The sequence below is a fragment of the Cetorhinus maximus genome, chromosome 9, assembly GCF_964194155.1.
Source record: "Cetorhinus maximus chromosome 9, sCetMax3.hap1.1, whole genome shotgun sequence".
Lineage (NCBI taxonomy): Eukaryota > Metazoa > Chordata > Chondrichthyes > Lamniformes > Cetorhinidae > Cetorhinus > Cetorhinus maximus.
In genome coordinates this window covers 92,871,349-92,890,193 of record NC_135887.1, presented here as the reverse complement: position 1 = coordinate 92,890,193, position 18,845 = coordinate 92,871,349, and the positions used below count along the sequence as shown (strand labels likewise).

The following is an 18,845-nucleotide window of genomic DNA, read 5'->3' as shown; positions in this document are numbered from 1 at the left end:
TTATTTAAAAAGGGGGTTGGATCTCACTCCCAGGGCTTTTGACTTTTCCTGTTGCTTGGCAGCTGAATAGTGCAGTGAGTCAAAGGCTCTGTACTGAGCCCATGGTTGTTTTAATTCAGCTTTTTAAACTGCGGGGCATTCACTAGGATTAATTGGTCTCCATCACTTCTGCTTTAAACAGCTTTCAAAACATTCAATCTTTAAGGGCCACCACCTTCATGAATAAGTGGCTACAAATTTACAAATGGATGGTGTGAATTATGTTAAAATGCATCATGATCCCACATGGAATCATCATGACCAAAATGACAGCACCCTCTCTGCAAAAAAAAAGTTTGTAAACTTATTTTCCCAAGACACTGCCCCTTTAAAAAAAAAGCAGTGATCTTGTTGGCTACAACCCTGCCTAGTTTTTAGCAGAGGCATAAAATGTGTCCACTGACGTTGCTGAATGTTGAATGAATGTGTTATTTAGCTTTTAATTCTCTCCAATCTATATGTTTCACAATCATCTAAGGACTGTGTCAGATGTATATTTTTGAAAATTGGATTTGTGATATATACTGAATACCTGGAAGTGAGTTCCATATTGGAATCGACTTAAAGGGGAGTTCAGATATCAAGTGTGGCTGGGTGATTCTTGGAAACAAGTTACAGGCTGGAATCTAACCCTAGGATGTATATTATTTGTATGTAGAATAATGGATACCTGGGAGGGAGTGAGAGGCTGAAGTCTAAGTAAGTAACTCTTTCGAGTTATCAACAGTCACAGATTGTAACTCTTTCGAGTACATTCACAGTTCTTGGTTTCCGGGAGTGGGACATGAACCCACAACCTTCTGATTCAAAGGCGAGGGTGCTATGAACTGAGCCATAGGTGTATATGGTTCTTGAGCAGCATAATGATACCTTTAGTAATTAACAGGCTGGGATCTAATCAAGGGGTTAGGATGAAGGGATGAAGTGCTAAATTGTATGTGTGAATGTGGTTACAATTTCTCTTGTGAGTTATGTTGTGTTAAAGGTTGTCACTTTGTGTTAGCTGTAGGCACATTTCACACTGTTGATTTGCAATGACGTTGATTCAAGATGATTAACAGGATGCTACTCCAGGGTTGTTGAGAAAATGCAGGTTACAAATTAAGGTTTGCTTCCCCTAGAAGGTTCAGTTTGTAAATGGACCACGGATAGTAATTTGTCATTGCAGATCAGGTTTGATCTCTGGTCTATGCTGAATGGTTGGTCTTGGCTTCAGTGGCAATTGGGAACAACAATTGATCTTTGTGGTGTGGATGGGATATAATTCCACAGAGATAAAAACGAAAAAACTGCGGATGCTCATGACCCTTCAACAGAACTAAGTAAAAATAGGAGAGGGGTGAAATGTAAGCTGGTTTAGGGTGGGGGGGGGGGGGGGGGTGGTGTGGAGAGAGGAAGAGGGGGGATTATTGGGACAAGCAAGTAGTGATAGGAGGAGATAACCAAAAGATGTCACAGACAAAAGAACAAAGAGGTGTTGAAGGTGGTGATATTATCTAAAAGAATGTGCTAATTAAGAATGGATAGCAGGACAAGCAAGGTACAGATAGCTCTAGTAGGGGTGGGGTGAAATAAGACTAAAAGGGCATAAAAGGTATAGATAAATGATCGGTGGAATACATTAAAAATAATGGAAATAGGTGGGAAAAGAAAAATCTATATAAATTATTGGAAAAAACAAGGAGGAGGGGGAAGAAACGGAAAGGGGGGTGGGGATGGAGGAGGGAGTTCAAGATCTAAAGTTGTTGAACTCAATATTCAGTCCGGAAGGCTGTAAAGTGCCTAGTCAGAAGATGAGGTGCTGTTCCTCCAGTTTGCGTTGAGCTTCACTGAAACAATACAGCAAGCCAAGGACAGACATGTGGGCAAGAGAGCAGGGTGGAGTGTTAAAATGGCAAGCGACAGGGAGGTCTGGGTGATGCTTGCGGACAGACTGAAGGTGTTCTGCAAAGCGGTCACCCAGTCTGCGTTTGGTCTCTCCAATGTAGGGGAAAGCGCATTGGGAACAACGAATGCAATAGACTAAGCTGAAGGAAATGCAAGTGAAATGCTGCTTCACTTGAAAGGAGTGTTTGGGCCCTTGGACGGCAAGGAGAGAGGAAGTGAAGGGGCAGGTGTTGCATGTCTTGTGCTCGCATGGGGAGGTGCCGTAGGAGGGGGTTGAGGAGTAGGGGTTGATGGAGGAGTGGACCAGGGTGTCATGGAGGGAATGATCCCTACGGAATGCCGCCAGGGGGGTGAAGGGAATATGTATTTGGTGGTGGCATCATGCTGGTGTTGGCGGAAATGGTGGAGGATGATCCTTTGAATGCGGAGGCTGGTCGGGTGATAAGTGAGGACAAGGGGGACCCTATCATGCTTCTGGGAAGGAGGAGAAGGCGCGAGGGTGGATGCACGGGAGATGGGCAGGACACGGTTGAAGGCCCTGTCAACTACTGTGGGTGGAAAACCTCGGTTAAGGAAGGAGGAGGACATGTCAGAGGAACTGTTTTTGAAGGTAGCTTCATCAGAACAGATGCGACGGAGGTGAAGGAACTGAGAGAATGGGATGGAGTCCTTACAGGAAGCAGGGTGTGAGGAGCTGTAGTCGAGGTAGCTGTGGGAGTCGGTAGGTCCATCCTGATTTGCTTCAAATTTGTATAAAATTACCAATATCATGTCACAACTATAGCTGGTATGTGAAATAGATAACTATTATATTGGTCCAGTGGGGACTCTTCTGAGATTGGAACTGAGGCACTATTGGACAGTGTAGAGCTGAGCAGAACAGAAGGAACTTTAGACTGCATCTAACAAAGCCAGATGCGACTTGTGAAATAAGTGTCATTTGTGGAACAAGATGGGTTATGCCAATGCAACTGCTTGTGGAAAAAGCATTTTGGGATTCAACCAATTTGGCACTTATCCTCACTCACATTCGGAGATGCCTCAAGCATAGCTAATGAGAAAAATCAAACTGGTGCAGTATGGCTGCTGTTGTGTGATTGGAACGGAGTCGATTTTACTTAGGCAGAGTAGAATAAGCTTAACTCTGCATCTAACTCCTTCTGTCTTATGCCTCATGTGTACTACTGAGTAGCAGAAGTGAAAAGTGTTCCATTTCCACCACTGACATCCTTCACTATCATGAAACCTAGGGCTTCAAAAGTTACTGCTGTTGTATGAACTGTTACTCTGTCAGCTTTCAGGCTTTCATGAGAGAGAACTGCATGGCTATTTTTTTTGTGTGTATCTCCTCACCACACAGTACCACTAATACAATGCCAACAAACTGCATTTATGTGACACCTTTTAATATAGAAAGGAATCCCAAGGTCCTTCATAGAGGTAAACTGACTTCCTCAGTGTGGTATTTGGCTTGTTGGCGTCAAATGCTATTTCACAACATCAAATAAACGCTAATCACATTTTTTAGAAGCCCCTGACACATGGATTTCACGGGGATAATGGGACAAAGGGCTCCTGCATAATGAATGGAAAAGAAAATGGTAATTGCTGTCCTATGAAAACTGCAGGAGAGCAATCCAATAAAAGGCAGCCTGAAGTAAACAACCCTTTTCAGACTCTGTCTATTAAAAGGACGGTGATATTCTACTGTTCCAAACATTTTAGTCTATCTGCAGAATAAGAATTTTTTGGTAAATCCACTTTTAAGACATTTCAACACAGTTTGTTAGCTTTGCGCATAATTCCTTATCAATGCTAAGGACTCTTAGCTTGGTTTGAATGAAAAGCCTACAGGGTGGTATTAAACGTTGGAATGCATCAGAAAAAGTTGAAGCAATCCATAACATTTTTTGTGCCTATGTAGCATTCTAAGATCCAGACAAACCAACTTAAACATTTCAAGGAAAAACTCAGCAGGTCTGGCAGCATCGGTAGAGAAGAAAAGAGTTGACGTTTCGAGTCCAACATGACCCTTCAACAGAACTGAAGTATAGTTAGGAGAGGGGTGAAATCAGTTCTGTTGAAGGGTCATGTTGGACTTGAAACGTCAACTCTTTTCTTCTCCACCGATGCTGCCAGACCTGCTGAGTTTTTCCAGGTAATTCTGTTTTTGTTTTGGATTTCCAGCATCCGCAGTAGCTTTTTGTTTTTAAACATTTCAAGGGCAGCTTCTGTTGCTGTTTGCTGACTGGCATGGAACTGAGACCATAAGGTTTCCAAGCTTGATCCCTGTTGTATACTGAATTAACTAATCTCATCTCACACAATTGGTTTCGGTCCAGTACCCTGAGTTAGTGAAGGAAAAGGAAATCAGTCAGATTTCCCGTTCCTGACTACTATCCAGTGACTCCTGCTAGGAAGGATATATGAAGCTGCCTGATGAGGAGGGAATTGTGTTGAGCTGTAATGACCTCATAATGAAAGGCATTGGCTCTCTTTCTCTTGGTTCACATGTGAAAAGTTATTATATGGCTCAGGTACCAGGGACTAGCCATAGAACAATAACCTGATCAGAGTGAGCACGTTGTGAGACCCATAGGATATATATGTTGGAAACAGGCCCAACTGATCTACAATAGTAAAAACAAAGTGCTGGAAAAACACAGCAGGTGCCTGAAGAAGAGTCATATTGGACTCAACTTTAACTGTTTCTCTCTTGACAGATGCTGCCAGACCTGCTGACTTTTTCCAGCACTTTGTTTTTATTTCAGACCTTCAGCATTTGCAGTGTTTTGCTTTTATCCAACTGATCTGTGCCTGTGTTTGTGCTCCACAAGTCTCTTCCCACTTTTCATCTAACCCTATCAGCATAACTTCAATTTGCACTCTAACCTTATGAAGAAACCTCACAGTAGGCACTGATTTACTTAATCCCACCCTGACAGGGAAAATGTCTAATTTATGTTTTGAGTGGCTGTGCTGACACACATCTGTGTATTTATGTGTGCACACCTGTGTGTATATCTATGAATGTGCATGTCTGGTGTACTCACGCAGTTGGTGTGTGTGTACATCTGTGTATGTTTGCCAGTGTGTAGGTTCAGTGAATCGAGGTCCTTTTTTTTTTGTTTGTGAATTCAGGCTTGTCCATGCTGCAGGCCTGGCATGAGTACCAACTGTTCAAGCTCGCTCTGTGCAATTCTTTACTGAGAGCTGTAATGAAGTGTATGTTCAGGGATAAAAACAAAAAGCTAAAAGCTACTGCGGATGCTGGAAATCCAAAACAAAATAAAAACAGAATTACCTGGAAAAACTCAGCAAGTCTGGCAGCATCGGCGGAGATTTCTTCTCCGCCGATGCTGCCAGACTTGCTGAGTTTTTCCAGGTAATTCTGTTTGTATGTTCAGGGACACTGTTTCTGTTTCCCAGTGAGTGAAGAAACCAACTGTTGTCAGCTTCTCATTAAAATGGAACTATTTAAAAAGTGGCCCAGCAGATACCATTTATTTGTGAAGCCTAAGTGGAATATGTTACTGCTCAGAGGTAGAAGGAAGAAGTCCCCCATCACTTAACAATCTTGGTGCAACACTATATCAATGACTCCAATCCCCAGGTTTTGTGGCAGCATAATATGAAAGCTGTGGCACTTTGCAACAAATTCTTTTCTGAAAAATGCACTTTATCATAAAATGTTGAGGTATATTTCATAACAATGCAAATTTGATATTGCATTACAGTTCAATTTCTTTCAATCCAGTATGTGGCACTGAGATATTTCACTACGCTTACAATTATAGCTTTAACACTTCATGTCAAGCATTCTGTAGTGCATACAGCCCAAGGAGATTTAGACGGCTTTCAGCCTCTCAGTGTACTATGAGGGAGGACCTTAGGCTGTGTTCCTTCCCCATTGCATCTTTGATGCAGCTTCCCCAAGCTTTAGCGAGTCCTTCCACACGTGGTCCTGGACCTCGGAATGAGCCAGTCTGCAACACTCGGTCATGGACGGCTCTTTGCACTAGAAGACCAACAAGTCTTGGGCAGAGCAGAGAGAGTCTTTCACTGAGATAATGGTCCTCTAGCAGCAGTTTATGTTTGTCTTGGTGTGCTTTCTGGGAATAGCCTGTAGAACACAGTCCTGCATTTTGGACTTTCAAAATCATTTGGCAGAATGCCTCGTTGTTTTGAAAGTCCTGATAATGATCAAGACATAGCTTGGCTAGGGGTGAGAAGGACCCTCCCAGTCAGATCCTTCATGCACACCCAGAGTCCTGCATTTTGCTCCTGCATTTTGGAGCTGCTCAGAATGAACCTTGACAAAAACCATTGCATCTCTTCAGATCTGCTTTGCAAAAGCACATTCCAGAAGGAGGTGGGCGACAGTCTCTTCCCCACTGCAGTTGCCTAAGGGCAACATATGGTGGTGCTGAGACTCCAGGTGTGCATGAAGGATCTGACTGGGAGGGTCCTTCTCACCCCCAGCCAAGCTATGTCTTCTTGACCATTGTCAGAACTTTCAAAACAATGAGGCATTCTGCCAAATGATTTTGAAAGTCTGCTCAGGGAAACATCTGGCGGGTTCCCGCAAGGGCCCAACGGCTGTTACGTGCGGATGGCTGCCTGATGGATTAATAGTGTTTTTCTGCATAAGCTTTTCCATAGGGGTCAGATAGTACGGCAACATCCAACTGAATGGAGTGCTTCACAGCAACATGGCCAGACCCATCTTTCACAACACCGGGGACAGATAGAACATCAGCACTTGGTGCTTGCATACTGAAGAGCTGCACAAAGCTTGAAGGAGCCATACACAAAAGGTATCCATCAGGATGAGGGTGATGTTGTGTATGATTCCTTACTTTTTGTCCCTGTGGGCATAGTGCATTTATAATGTCCGGATAAAGCGGAAGATGGCTTGGTTAACCCTCCTGGCACAGGAGTGTGGTATGGGTCAGATCTGCGTCATGTACAGCAATGTTCGGAGCACTTCGAGCCTAATACTCAGATTCTTACCGCAATGGAGAGGGCGATTTGCTCCCCCAAGCTGAGTTTTTGTTTGATCTTGTCTATATACTCCTCCCAGATTTTGGTGCACACTCCAGGCCCTCCAAATCATTTCCCCGAAAACGGTAAAGGGGACAAAGGATCAGTTGACCAAGTTCCCAAAGAACATGGCTTGGTCTTGCTGTAGTATATTTAAAGCTCCCAAGGCCAGTTTGAGCTAGTTGCAGATGCAGATCAGTCTGTGAAGAAACAGCTGATCTGAGCCGAAGGTGACAACATTGTCCATGTGCAAGGACTGGGTACTTTGCAATAAATGCTACAGTATAATTAGACTTGTGGGTGATTGAATCAATTGTGGTCAGTGTTTCTGTGTTTGCCTCTTTTAAAAAAATTATTCTTTCATGTGATGAGAGTGTCGCCGGTTAGCCAGCAATTATTGCCCTTGAAGGTGGCGGTGAGCCACAGCCTCGAACTGCTGCAGTCCATCTGGTGTGGGTACCCCTATAGTGCTGTTAGGGAGAGAGATCCAGGAGCTTGACGCAATGACAGTGAAGAAACAGAGATATAGTTCAAGTCAGAATGGTGTGTGGCTTGGAGGGGAACTTGCAGTTGGTGGTGCTGCCAAGCATCTGCTGTCCTTGTCCTTCTACGTGGTACAGGTCACAGGTTTGGAAGGTGCTGCAGTGCATCTTGTAGATGGTACACACTGCTGCCACTCTGTGGTAGAGGGAGTGAATGTTTGTGGACGGGATGCCAGTCAAGTGGGCTGCTTTGTCTTGGATGGTGTCAAGCTTCTTGAGCATTGTTGGAGCTGCACTTGTCCTGGCAAGTGGAGAGTATTCCATCACACTCTTTATTTGTGCCTTGTAGATGGTGGACAGGCTTTTGGGAGCTGAGTTACTCGCCGCACTTTGGTGTGTATGATGTTACAGGTGTACTTCATCAGTATTATTTTGGAACAAAGTGATAAGTGGCAACATCAGTAGGACTCGATTTGGTGTCAAAGCCACTGAAGACAAAAGAAGCCAGCATGCACTACTTGGGTTTGAGATTATGTGGAGCATAATTCCTGTACAGTGTGAAGCCAGTTTCAAAAAAATGGCTTGGCTCGACTTTTATGGCTAACTGGATGCTTTATAAATTTTGTGTTGAACCTTTTCATTGGGATGTGATACACGTTGCTAGCCACAGAGGAAAAAACCCTATAAACTCATGTAAGCATTAGGCTGCAGAGCCCTTCTTTGGTCAACAAAGTATAGTTCACTGCCCAGAATATAGTTCCAATCTCAGCACAGTAGTAAATAGATTGTCCGGTTATTACCTCACTCCTGATCGCAGGATCTGGCTATGTGCAATTAGCTGCCACATTTCCTAGGTTACAAAAGTGATTACTCTTTTTAAAACTACTTTTGGGAAGCATTCAGGTCATGAAAAGGGCTACAAAAATACAAACATTTCTTTTTTCTTAATGTATGACCACATCTGAATTACTATAACTATGCTTGTTTGTGTCTGTGTTCATGTATGGCAGGGGGGAGGCTTAGCAAATCTAGGCTTCACCAGTGGAGTTTTGATGAGTCTGCTGTGGTGACTACGATCTGTTTGGAAGCTTGGCTACATGCAGTTGATCATTTGGTGTCTATAGTGCCAGAGATTACATCATCACCATTAAAGTGCTTCTTATTTATTCTTTTCTCCCTCAAACATAGACCATGTGTGAGTCACAAAGACTGTCAAACAAATCCCAACATGTCCTGCAAGGCAGCAGCATTTTTCCAGGCCACTAGTTCAAAAGGTCAAGGAAATGAGATTGAGATTTTTATAAAGAGAAGACTTTGAGGTGACTCATTGAAGGTAATGCCAAAGTTGGTGTAGACAAATTGATAATTATGATGGATAGTTCAAATGCCAGAGGAAAATTGGCAAAAATTAGTATTCTGGGGATAAGAAGAGATCTTTGAGCAATCTTTTTAAATCATGGAATAAATGACTGGAGAAGACTTTCTCCAGAGGACAGTGTCAATTTTAGGCAGCTGGCTGCAATTATTGAGAAAAGAATGAGAAGCGATTATGTGGAGATGAGGTTGAACCTCCACAGTAATTCTCCTGTTTTTGTTTTGTTACTAACTACTGTGGAAATCTTGTGTTACGACTGGTTCCCCAGGTGAGGTTCCCGCAATTTATGATCCCGGATGTAGTACCTCAAATTGTTATGCTCCCAGTTGAGGAGGGATGAACTGGCCCCCCTTCTTTATTCAACCACCTCGTTTGGTCACAACAAGGTTAATTTAAAAAGGATCCTTTTCCTCATGGATACCTCTTCCCAGTCCAAATGTATTTATGTTTTATAAGGAGCCAATTTAACCAGGCTGTCTTGAGTCAAAGAGTGGATTTATTAATTACTAAATGTAAAGAAAAATAATTAAAACGCAACACAGATTAGAAATAGAAAATTGAATCCAAAAATAAAGTTTTTAAAAATATACAAATCAGTCCTTTGGCTTGTCCATGAGGAGTAGATGGTGAAACATTGCAGCTTTTAAGTTGGGGTGATTCCAGTAGGGCTGACCCTTGGCACTTGAGCAGTGGGTTGAAGATTCTTGGTTCTGCAGGTTAGCTGAAAGGAGTTGTCCTGTTTCCTTTTCGACTGTGCCTTTGCTGACTTGTGAATTGCTTCCAGCAATCGGAGCGAAACCTTTTTTTAACCAACAAGTGCAGGGATGCCCAGTTGGTGTTCTTCAGCTGTGACTTTTACAGCACGCTTGCACACACACACACACACACACACACACACAAACACACCAGACTAGCACACAGAACTAGAGTTGCAGTTAGCTTTTTTAAACCCCTTTCTTTGGGTATTCTTGGAAGAGGAAACTAACATGTCATTTGCCCAGACCTGTTTTCTTTTCAACTCAGTTCATGCTCACAGTCTGGGATATAACTCAACAGGAGGTGGTTTCAGCTGAGACGGTAATCATTTTCCATTATCTCTGTAACCACAGGAGATTACAGTTCAGTTTTCATTGTATCCTGACCTTTGAAGTGCCCCTGTCTGAAGTAGGCTGTGTCATACCTTTTAGGCATGACATACTGTTCTCTCTGAGCTAGTTAGTCAAGTAATCCACATAGGAATTTTCCAGCAAGTGGTTACCTTACAGTCTCAGCCAGCTTTTGCTTCTATGTCCCGTTTTTAAAAAAAATGTCTTACTTAAAGGTTCAATATGTCCATAAGTAATTCGGGAATAGGATCCGTGGTCATGATACTTGAAACAGCATGATTGGCATTTATGCTATCGCTCCATGATTTCTCTGGATCGTTCATTTGAAGCTAGGGGGAGAAACCCAAAGATAATTCCTCCTCAGTACATCGGATTGGAGTAAATGGCTTTTTAATATTCTATTTTGAAATGAATTTTCAAGTTTATTTTTAATGCCACAAATCAAGCCCAATTTTTAAAAATGATCCTTTTGGTAAATTGGTCTAATTTTTGTTTGGAGAGGAGGATTTACAACACAATCACAGTTAATGGAACGAAAGTGATTTTCATGCTTTTCAGTGTTGTGGACTACCTGCAATGTCTGCCTCCAAGACACTGCCTGACACTAAAAAGAAACAGTGTTATTGTAGAAAATATTAATGGTGTTTCATTTCTAATGAGTTAACAAACACAGAAATCCACCACTCTCAGTGGCCCTTTGGGATCTGAGGATACAGTTTTTAAAACCTGTGATGTATGACTGTTCCTCATCTTTTCTTTTAACCTTGGAAAGGTGAACTCTCATAGCATGGCATTAAGGGATGTAGACTAATAGGTCATGGAGTAAATTCCTGTTAGAATGAATGTGAATACACTCAAACAGGTTGTGCAAGATGAAGTCGTAGCCACTTGGAGCAAACAGGTCAACCATATGGTGTTGCCAGGGTGTTAAGATTGTAAAGTGTCTGGTCACACTACAGTCAACACCATGCCACTGTGGACTAATTCCTTTCTTTAGCGAATGTTTTCTTAACAATGTCATTTTTTTAAGAATAGATACATACACCAAATGAATTTTTGAACGCAGAAACTTATTTTGCAGATATATACTTTATGAATAGAGTATCTAAAAGGACATTACAAAACATTTCAAATTGGCCATCACAAAGTGCAATAGTATTAACATTTTCTACCTAGAACATGTTGCACTCTGAGGTGCTTCAATATAATTGTAATACATGTAATATTTGCTGTACACATTCAGTATGAGACTTACAGCCCAAGCGGATCTATACACTTTCCAGCCCCCGCACTGCACTATGGCTGAAAGATCTTAAATGGTGGTCTTTCCCCCATTGCTCCTCTGTGGTGGCTGTCCCAATCTTTTGTGCATCCCTAAGCACGTAGTCTAGAATGTGCTGGTCTGCAACACTCGGTCATGGACGACTCTTTGCACTGAAAGGTTTCAAGCTGATCAAAGTGCGCCTTTCATCGAATTGATGACCCTCCAGCTGTAGTGGATATTTGTCTCGGTGTGCATTCCTGGGAACAGCTCATAAAGCACACAGTCTGTGGCACAGAGGTGCTTGGGATGAACCTTGACAAAAACCACTGCTCTCTCCAGATCTTGTTTGTGAAGGCACATTTCACAGGGAGATGGACAATGGTCTCTTTCCTCGCCACAGCCACCTCAGGCAACGTGCGGAGGGGAGACATAAATATATTTCCCCATGCTCTCTCTTTCCCTCTCTCTGCACACGCACACACCCAAATACATACATAAAAAAAACTTATAATACACAGGTACCCACGAATTACTTATGGCCATATTGAACTTTTTAAGGAAGACGTGTGTGATTTTCCAGTACCAGACATAAGCAGTCATTAACCTGCCTTGAAGTGTCCGCCCCCCGTGACCTTGTTGAACGTTGATGCTTTCCCTGTCAACCTTCACCAATATAACCTAATTGTCTTTTAAACCCTAGGGTAGGACCAGGATCCATTACTGAAAATTGGGGAGTTTGAGTCATTGATAAAATGAAAAATCATGACATAATGCCAGTAATTAAAACATGGCTGCAATTGGATTAAGATTGGCAGTTAAAAATGTTGGAGCGAGTGGTCCAATTAGAAGCACTTTTGAATTGGACAGGAATAGTAAGGGCCAGTCAAACTATTGGGAAGATGTTCTAGACTGTACAAAGGGTGACAGAAAAAGGCTAATGAGGCTTTCCATAGGCACATTGGTAGTAAGGAGATAATCAAGGTTGGGGTAGGATGAGAAAGAGATTCAAGAAGTAAGCTTGGCAATTTTAACTATCATTAGATGGTGTAAAATGATTGATTGGTGAGTGGCCAATCCATAGACCTTGCCTGATTTATCTCTTCCTTTGAAATCAATGGAAAAGATAATCGAATGGGACCTATAATGCACAGCAGGACTGGCTGCAACCACTTCCATAGTCCACTGATGGTTAAAGTTACTTTCCAATGGAGATTGAGATAATGACAGAGAAACTAAATACTTACTTCGGCTCAGTCTTCATGGAGGAGCTGAATCTTTAGATTGTGAAGTCCCAGGAGATGAGTGGAGGCTATAATAGGAAGAGAAATGCTATGACCGAAGTTACTTAAACCACTGGAACCTGATTATTTTTATTCAAGGACCCTGAGGGAAGCTAAGGAAGAAATAGGAGGCTCTTGACTATAGTTTTCTAAAATTCTGTTGAAAGGAAAATTGTGCCAATGGATTTGGAGAGTCAAATATTACATTCCTCTTCTAAAAGAGATCAGAGCAAGCCAGGAAATTGAGACTTGCCTCACTTGATGTTAAGTACAGGACTCAATTGTTGCTTTTTTTTAGAAACACAAATTTATGACCCACGTAGAATTAAGGTGAATATGGTGGCATTCAAAGAGAGACAGTTGGAGACCTGAAAACAGTAGAGATGAAAGGATATTTTTAAGATTGGACCGATGCAGTAAATTATATACAGGGATCTATGTTGGGCCTGTTCTTTACTATGTAGCTAAGTAAGCGGGATTTAGGAATTGAGGGAACAGTATCAGAATTTAGTATCGAATTGGGAGTATGGCAAATTATAATGAGGATTAGGGAAAATACAGGGCATAGGTTTACTGGGCTCATCACTTGAGGACTTTTTTTGAATTTAATTGAACATTATTTTCCATTAATTCATACATTTCCTTATTGCTATTGCTTTTCCAGAAAATATGAGTTCCATAAGAACGCAATGACTGAAGAAATTATGTTGATGGATTGTATCTTCACTTCAGTAATAGTGAATTGAGATGTGGCTGTGTGTATATGGGCACCCTGTTCTTTCCTATGCTTGCTTCCTAAGTAAGTGCTAATTGAAGGAATAGGCCTGATGGCTTTTAAGAGATGTATTAAGGACCTGCTGGTGATTCCATTAACCACCTCCTTCTGTGCAGTTCAGACCCAAATAGTTATGCACATGCCAGGAGTAAACCTGTTATATCCCAACTCTGTGGCCTGCTTGTGTTAGGTTGCTTCTTCTGCAGCTGCAAGTATTGGCCAGAAAGCCACCTATCTTTTTCTGTGCTTTTTGCACTCCTGCTTCCTGCCCCAGGTCAATATGTGACTGTAGCAAGTGATCTCTGCAATTGGAGACTATTGTGAGATCTCGTCACTGATGGCTGCATTGATTATCTTTCCTAGCATGTCAAAACTGACTTATTATATGCCTTGAACAACTATTGCTGTGTTGTTTCCCAATAGAATTCAGAGTTATAGTGAACCAACAGGAGTGTGAATTGTAAGCAGGCAGTAAGTAGTAAACTCATTTGTGTTAAAGATTGGAATTACTATGTCACCTTGAGGGCATGTCAGTGCTACTGTTCATCCAAGGCAGGCTTCAGCAGTCATGCCACTTTTTAACTTTTTCATTTTATGAGAAGAGAAGTGAATCCCACTATGTTCCTTCTCGTAATTCGCAAAATGTGAGTATTTAGGTCTGTGTGCCAGAGTTTGCTGCGTCAGGACACCTAATGGTTCAGCCATTGCACATCTAGATTTTTAAGTTTTTTTGCATGCCAAGTTGCTATAAATACGAACTGATAACAACATTGCAGTATGAGAAACTGGGCATCGGGAAGCTGAGTGAACAGGGGAAGTGACTGCCTGTCTCCTAACCAATCAGATTGAAGAACTGAAATTTAACAGCGCTAGAACTGAGAAGAAAACGTAATTATAACAAATGAACTCAATGATAAAGAAAAATTGGATTAAGAAAGAGGGTTGAGAATTTAAAGGGGAAATCAGAAAAAAGTAAAGATGCTAAATCTGACATTTTAAAAATTGCTACCAACTAAAACCTGAAAGAATGAGACTCCGCACTTGTAATAATTTTCAGTGCCAGAGGGGTTGATTATTAGTAATTAACATTTATCATTGTGTTAAAAGGACAGTTAGACTTTAAGTTTCAGGACATGCATTTGCCCAAATTCAGGAATTTCACACCATTCAATGCATTTCAATGGTGAAACACACCGAGGTGGATTTTTAACAAAGCTCATGGTGAAATAACAAAACTTGGATAGTGACTTTGGAATTTAACCTCCACCTGAAGTTATTGTTATTTATGTGCGAATGGCACAGAACACCATTCACCTCTCCAATATTTTGAGAACAAAATCAACTCCATAATGATTTTGCTGTGGTGAGACTTTACTGATCAGAGGGACTGGCTTACTGATGTTCAGGCATTTATATCTGTTTATATGTTTTATACCTGTTTACATTTGACCTTGAGATGAACTTCTGGTCTCTCACCCATGCCATCGCTAAGACTGCCTACTTCGAGCTCCCTAACATCACCCTTGCCTCAGCTCATCTGTTGCTAAAACCCTGAACCATGCCTTTGTTACCCCTAGACTTGACTATTCCAATGCTCTCCTGGCCAGCCTCCCATATTCTACCTTCCATAAACTTGAAGTTGAAGTCATCCAAAACTCTGCTGCTTGCGTCCTAACTTGCACCAAGCCCCTTTTGCCCACTATCCCTGTGCTTGCTGACCTACATTGGCTGCCTATCAAGCTATGGCCAGGATTTTCCCCTCGGTGATTTGGGGGCGGAGCCCGCTCGCCGAGGGGAAAATGACGCGGGATGACGTCGGGAGGAATCCCCGACATGATCCCGGTCCCTTTAAATTTTTAGGAAGGCGGGAGGACACCGAAATCAGCTGTCCGCCCGCCGACCTGTCAATAGCCAATTGAGGTCATTGACAGACTAGTTAAGATAATTAAAGACCCTGCCCGTCCAAGCTTAAGGCTGGCAGGCAGGCCAGGAGCCCCAGCGGGCTCCAGATTATTCATGAAACTTCATCCATTGGCGGGATGAAGTTTCATGTCCGTTTTTTAAAAATGTAATAAATTTTAAATGTTTATTATTAACATGTCCTATCTTGTGTGACATTGTCACATGAGGGGGACATGTTAATAATTTTAATATTTTTCTAATTTTAGAATTTTACTTACTTCTCATGAATCTCCCTGAGACAGGACTTTGCCTCAGGGAGCAGTGTGCTCTTTTGTGTGCATGCGCGAAAGAGCGCACTTTGACAGATGGGGATTCCCTCCACCCCCCATCCCCCCCCCGCACAGGAATCGCACAGCGCTTCCTGTTGGGCAGGCCGCTGGGCGGGCCTTAATTGGCCCGCCCACTCAAAATGGCGGCGGGCCCTGTTTCAGTGGCAGGGGTCAGCTATCTGCCCGCTGCCGAGCCGGTGGGGCCCGCACGCCATCCAAGGGCAAAATTCTGCCCTATATCTTTATTTTAAAATTCTCACCTGTATATGCAAATCCCTCCATGCCCTTGCCCCTCCCTCTCTCTAATTTCCTCCAGCCCATCAACCCTCAGATATCTGTGCTCCTCCAATTCTGGCCTTATGAGCACCCCCATTTTCTTTAATATTGTTTCACCATTGATTGCCATGCTCAATTGCCAATGCCCTAACCTCTGGAATTCTCTTCCCAAGCCTTTCTGTTGTTACACTTCACTTCTCTTTTTTCCTCCTTTTTAAGGTGCTCCTTAAAATCTATATATTTGGGTAAGCTTTTAGTCGTCTGACCTAATACCTCGTTATGTAGATCAATGTCATATTTTGTTTTAAAAAGGCCTGCTGAATCACCAGTGGACATTTTACTATGTTAAAGGTGCTATATGAATACAAGTTGCGTTGTTGTAATAAGTAGAAATTAGCACAATATGACTTATTGTTGCACAGGCTGTACAGCGCATGTTTTGTAGTATACCAGGGTTATTACTTTATACCTGCTGGAACAAATATGCACAATTAATTAGTGAGATTACAATCATGCTAGCTCCCCCAGCTTGTGTGTCACCCATGACATGCACAGCCTCACACTATGATCTCTATGATGGCCTCTTTGAAGCTGGTAAGGGGCTTAATGTGCCACATCTGCCACTAGCCTGGCTCCAGGGATTTTTGTTGAAAGCCATCATGTTCAGCAGAGAGATAGGAACAGATATTTTTGTATGGAGTTTTTTTTTGAGTTGCATGATCATTTTTTTTCCCTTGGCTCAAAGCTAGTTCAGCAGCAAATTACAGTGGTTTTCCAACTGACCATTCAGTTAACCATTACTTTTGCATTCCTGATCATCTGTTTAAACAGTGAAGAAAAAAGTAGGAATTGATTTTTAGTGCACTCTGTTTTAAAGAGGAATTTCATCCTCTCCCTGTGCACCATTTATCGGTAGTATATATGTGACCTACCAAAAAACAGTTCAGACACAAGTTAATTTTGAAAAGATTCCTCCTTGTTCAGCATCAAGGGCACTGTCACTTAAACCAACAGTGTGTTTTCAATGCATTTTTTCCCACTTGCATCATGAAGCTCTTATTTACCTCAGTCAAATTTAAAATATCGAAGTGACTTATAATCAAATATAAATAGATTTTGAGGATTGGAAAAGGCTGAATTTAACTCTGACAAAGAATGTTTGTTTCTCTCCTTTCCCCTTCCACCCACCCCTCACACCCAGAGGTAATGTTAATCACAGTTATCTGTGGGGTTTAATTTCTAAGTAGGGTGGTGTTGGGTAACACAAGTGTCACTTAGGGAGATACGATCAACTCACAGCCACCTCTACCAGCATTCCAGTATACGTGCTACAAAGATTAATCATGCAAAGTTTGACTAAGTAATTGAAATCTCTAAAGTGTTTTAATTGGAAACTGTTTTCTATTGGAATTCTCCCTGCTCTGCCAGTCATGATCCAGAAGCAGCTTTTTCTCTCTGACCCATTTATTCAGAGCAGTTTCATCTCTTTAGGCTCATCATTTAGTTAGGGGAACAGACAGGTGTTTCTGTGGCCGTAGATATGGCTCCAGGATGGTATGTTGCCTCCCTGGTGCCAGGGTCAAGGATGTCACGGAGCAGCTACAGGGCATTCTTCTGGGGGAGGGTGATCAAACAGAGGTCGTGGTCCACGTTGGCACCAATGACTTAGGTAGGAAAGGGGATGATGTCCTGAAAGCAGACTTTAGGGAGCTAGGAAGGAGATTGAAAAGCAGGACCTCTAAAGCAGTAATTTCAGGATTACTCCCAGTCCCATGTGCAAGTGAGTATAGAAATTGGAGAATTAAGCAGTTAAACAGGTGGCTGGAAAGCTGGTGTAGGAGGGAGGGTATCAGATTTCTGGGGCATTGGGGCCGGTTCTGGGGAAGGTGGGACCTGTACGAGCCAGATGATCTACACCTGAACAGGACTGGGATGAATATCCTCACAGGGAGATTTGTTAGTGCTGTTGCGGGGGGATGGGAACCTGAAGGCAAAGTCAGAGCAGGGAACGGGAGATGGAAAATCAGTGAGTGACTGTGAAAGACAAAAGAAGCACAGGTTAAAAAATGTACGCCGCAGGAATTTGGCAGTGTTAAAAGGTATATATGTAAATTCAAGGAGTATAGCAAATAAAGCTGATGAGCTGAGGGCACAAATAAACACATGGCAACATGATATCATCGCTATAACAGAAACTTGGCTTAAGGAGGGGCAAAAATGGCAGCTCAACGTCCCTGTATATAGAATTTTCAGACAAGATAGGGCGGAGGATAAAAAAAGATTGGGGTGTAGCATTATTAGTTAAAGAATCAGTTACTGCTGTGAGGAGGGATGATATACTAAATGAAGCAGCAAATGAGGCCATATGTGTTGAGCTTGGAAATAAGAAAGGGGCAGCCACATTGCTCGGAGTGTACTATAGACCCCCAAATAGTGGAAGGGAGTGAGAAGAGCAAATATGTAGGCAGATTTCTGAGTGCAAAAATAATAGGGCAGTAATAGTTGGGGCCTTCACACTGTTTGCTTTCCAATTGATCTTAGTTGAAGGGCACAGTGGGCGCAAAATTCTTGAACTGAACTGCATCCAACAGAACTTTTTAGCCAGCAGTTAACAAGCCAAATGAGATGGGGTGCAATTCTAGATTTAGTCTTAGGAAATGAAGCTGGGCAAGTGGATGAAGTAGCAGTGGAGGACCTTTTTGGAGTTAGTGACCATAATACAGTTAGATTTAGCATAATTATGGAAAAGGACAAAGAACAGGAGTAAAATTTCTAAATTGGGGGAAGACAAATTTTATGAAGCTCGGAGGTGAGCTGATGAGAGTGGACTGGATACAGCTTTTAGAAGGGAAAACAGTGTCAAATCAGTGGGAGGCATTCAAAAGTGAGATTCTACGGGTGCAGTGTAGACATGTCCCCACAAAAAAGGGTGGTACTGCCAAACCTAGAGACCCCTGGTTATCCAGAAGCATAGATAAAGCAGAAAAAGAAAGCTTAATACTGTAGAAAGCCTAGAGGAGTATGGAAAGTACAGGGGTGAAGTAAAAATGGAAATTCAGAAAGCAAAGAGAGGATACGAAAAAATAT

General features: G+C 42.2%; 1 protein-coding gene across 2 annotated transcripts in view; it reads left to right on the top strand.

The window, feature by feature from the left end:
- lsp1a (lymphocyte specific protein 1 a) overlaps nucleotides 1–18,845 on the top strand; it is a 371,560-nt gene that overhangs the window by 190,601 nt on the left and 162,114 nt on the right. The window lies entirely within an intron of this gene.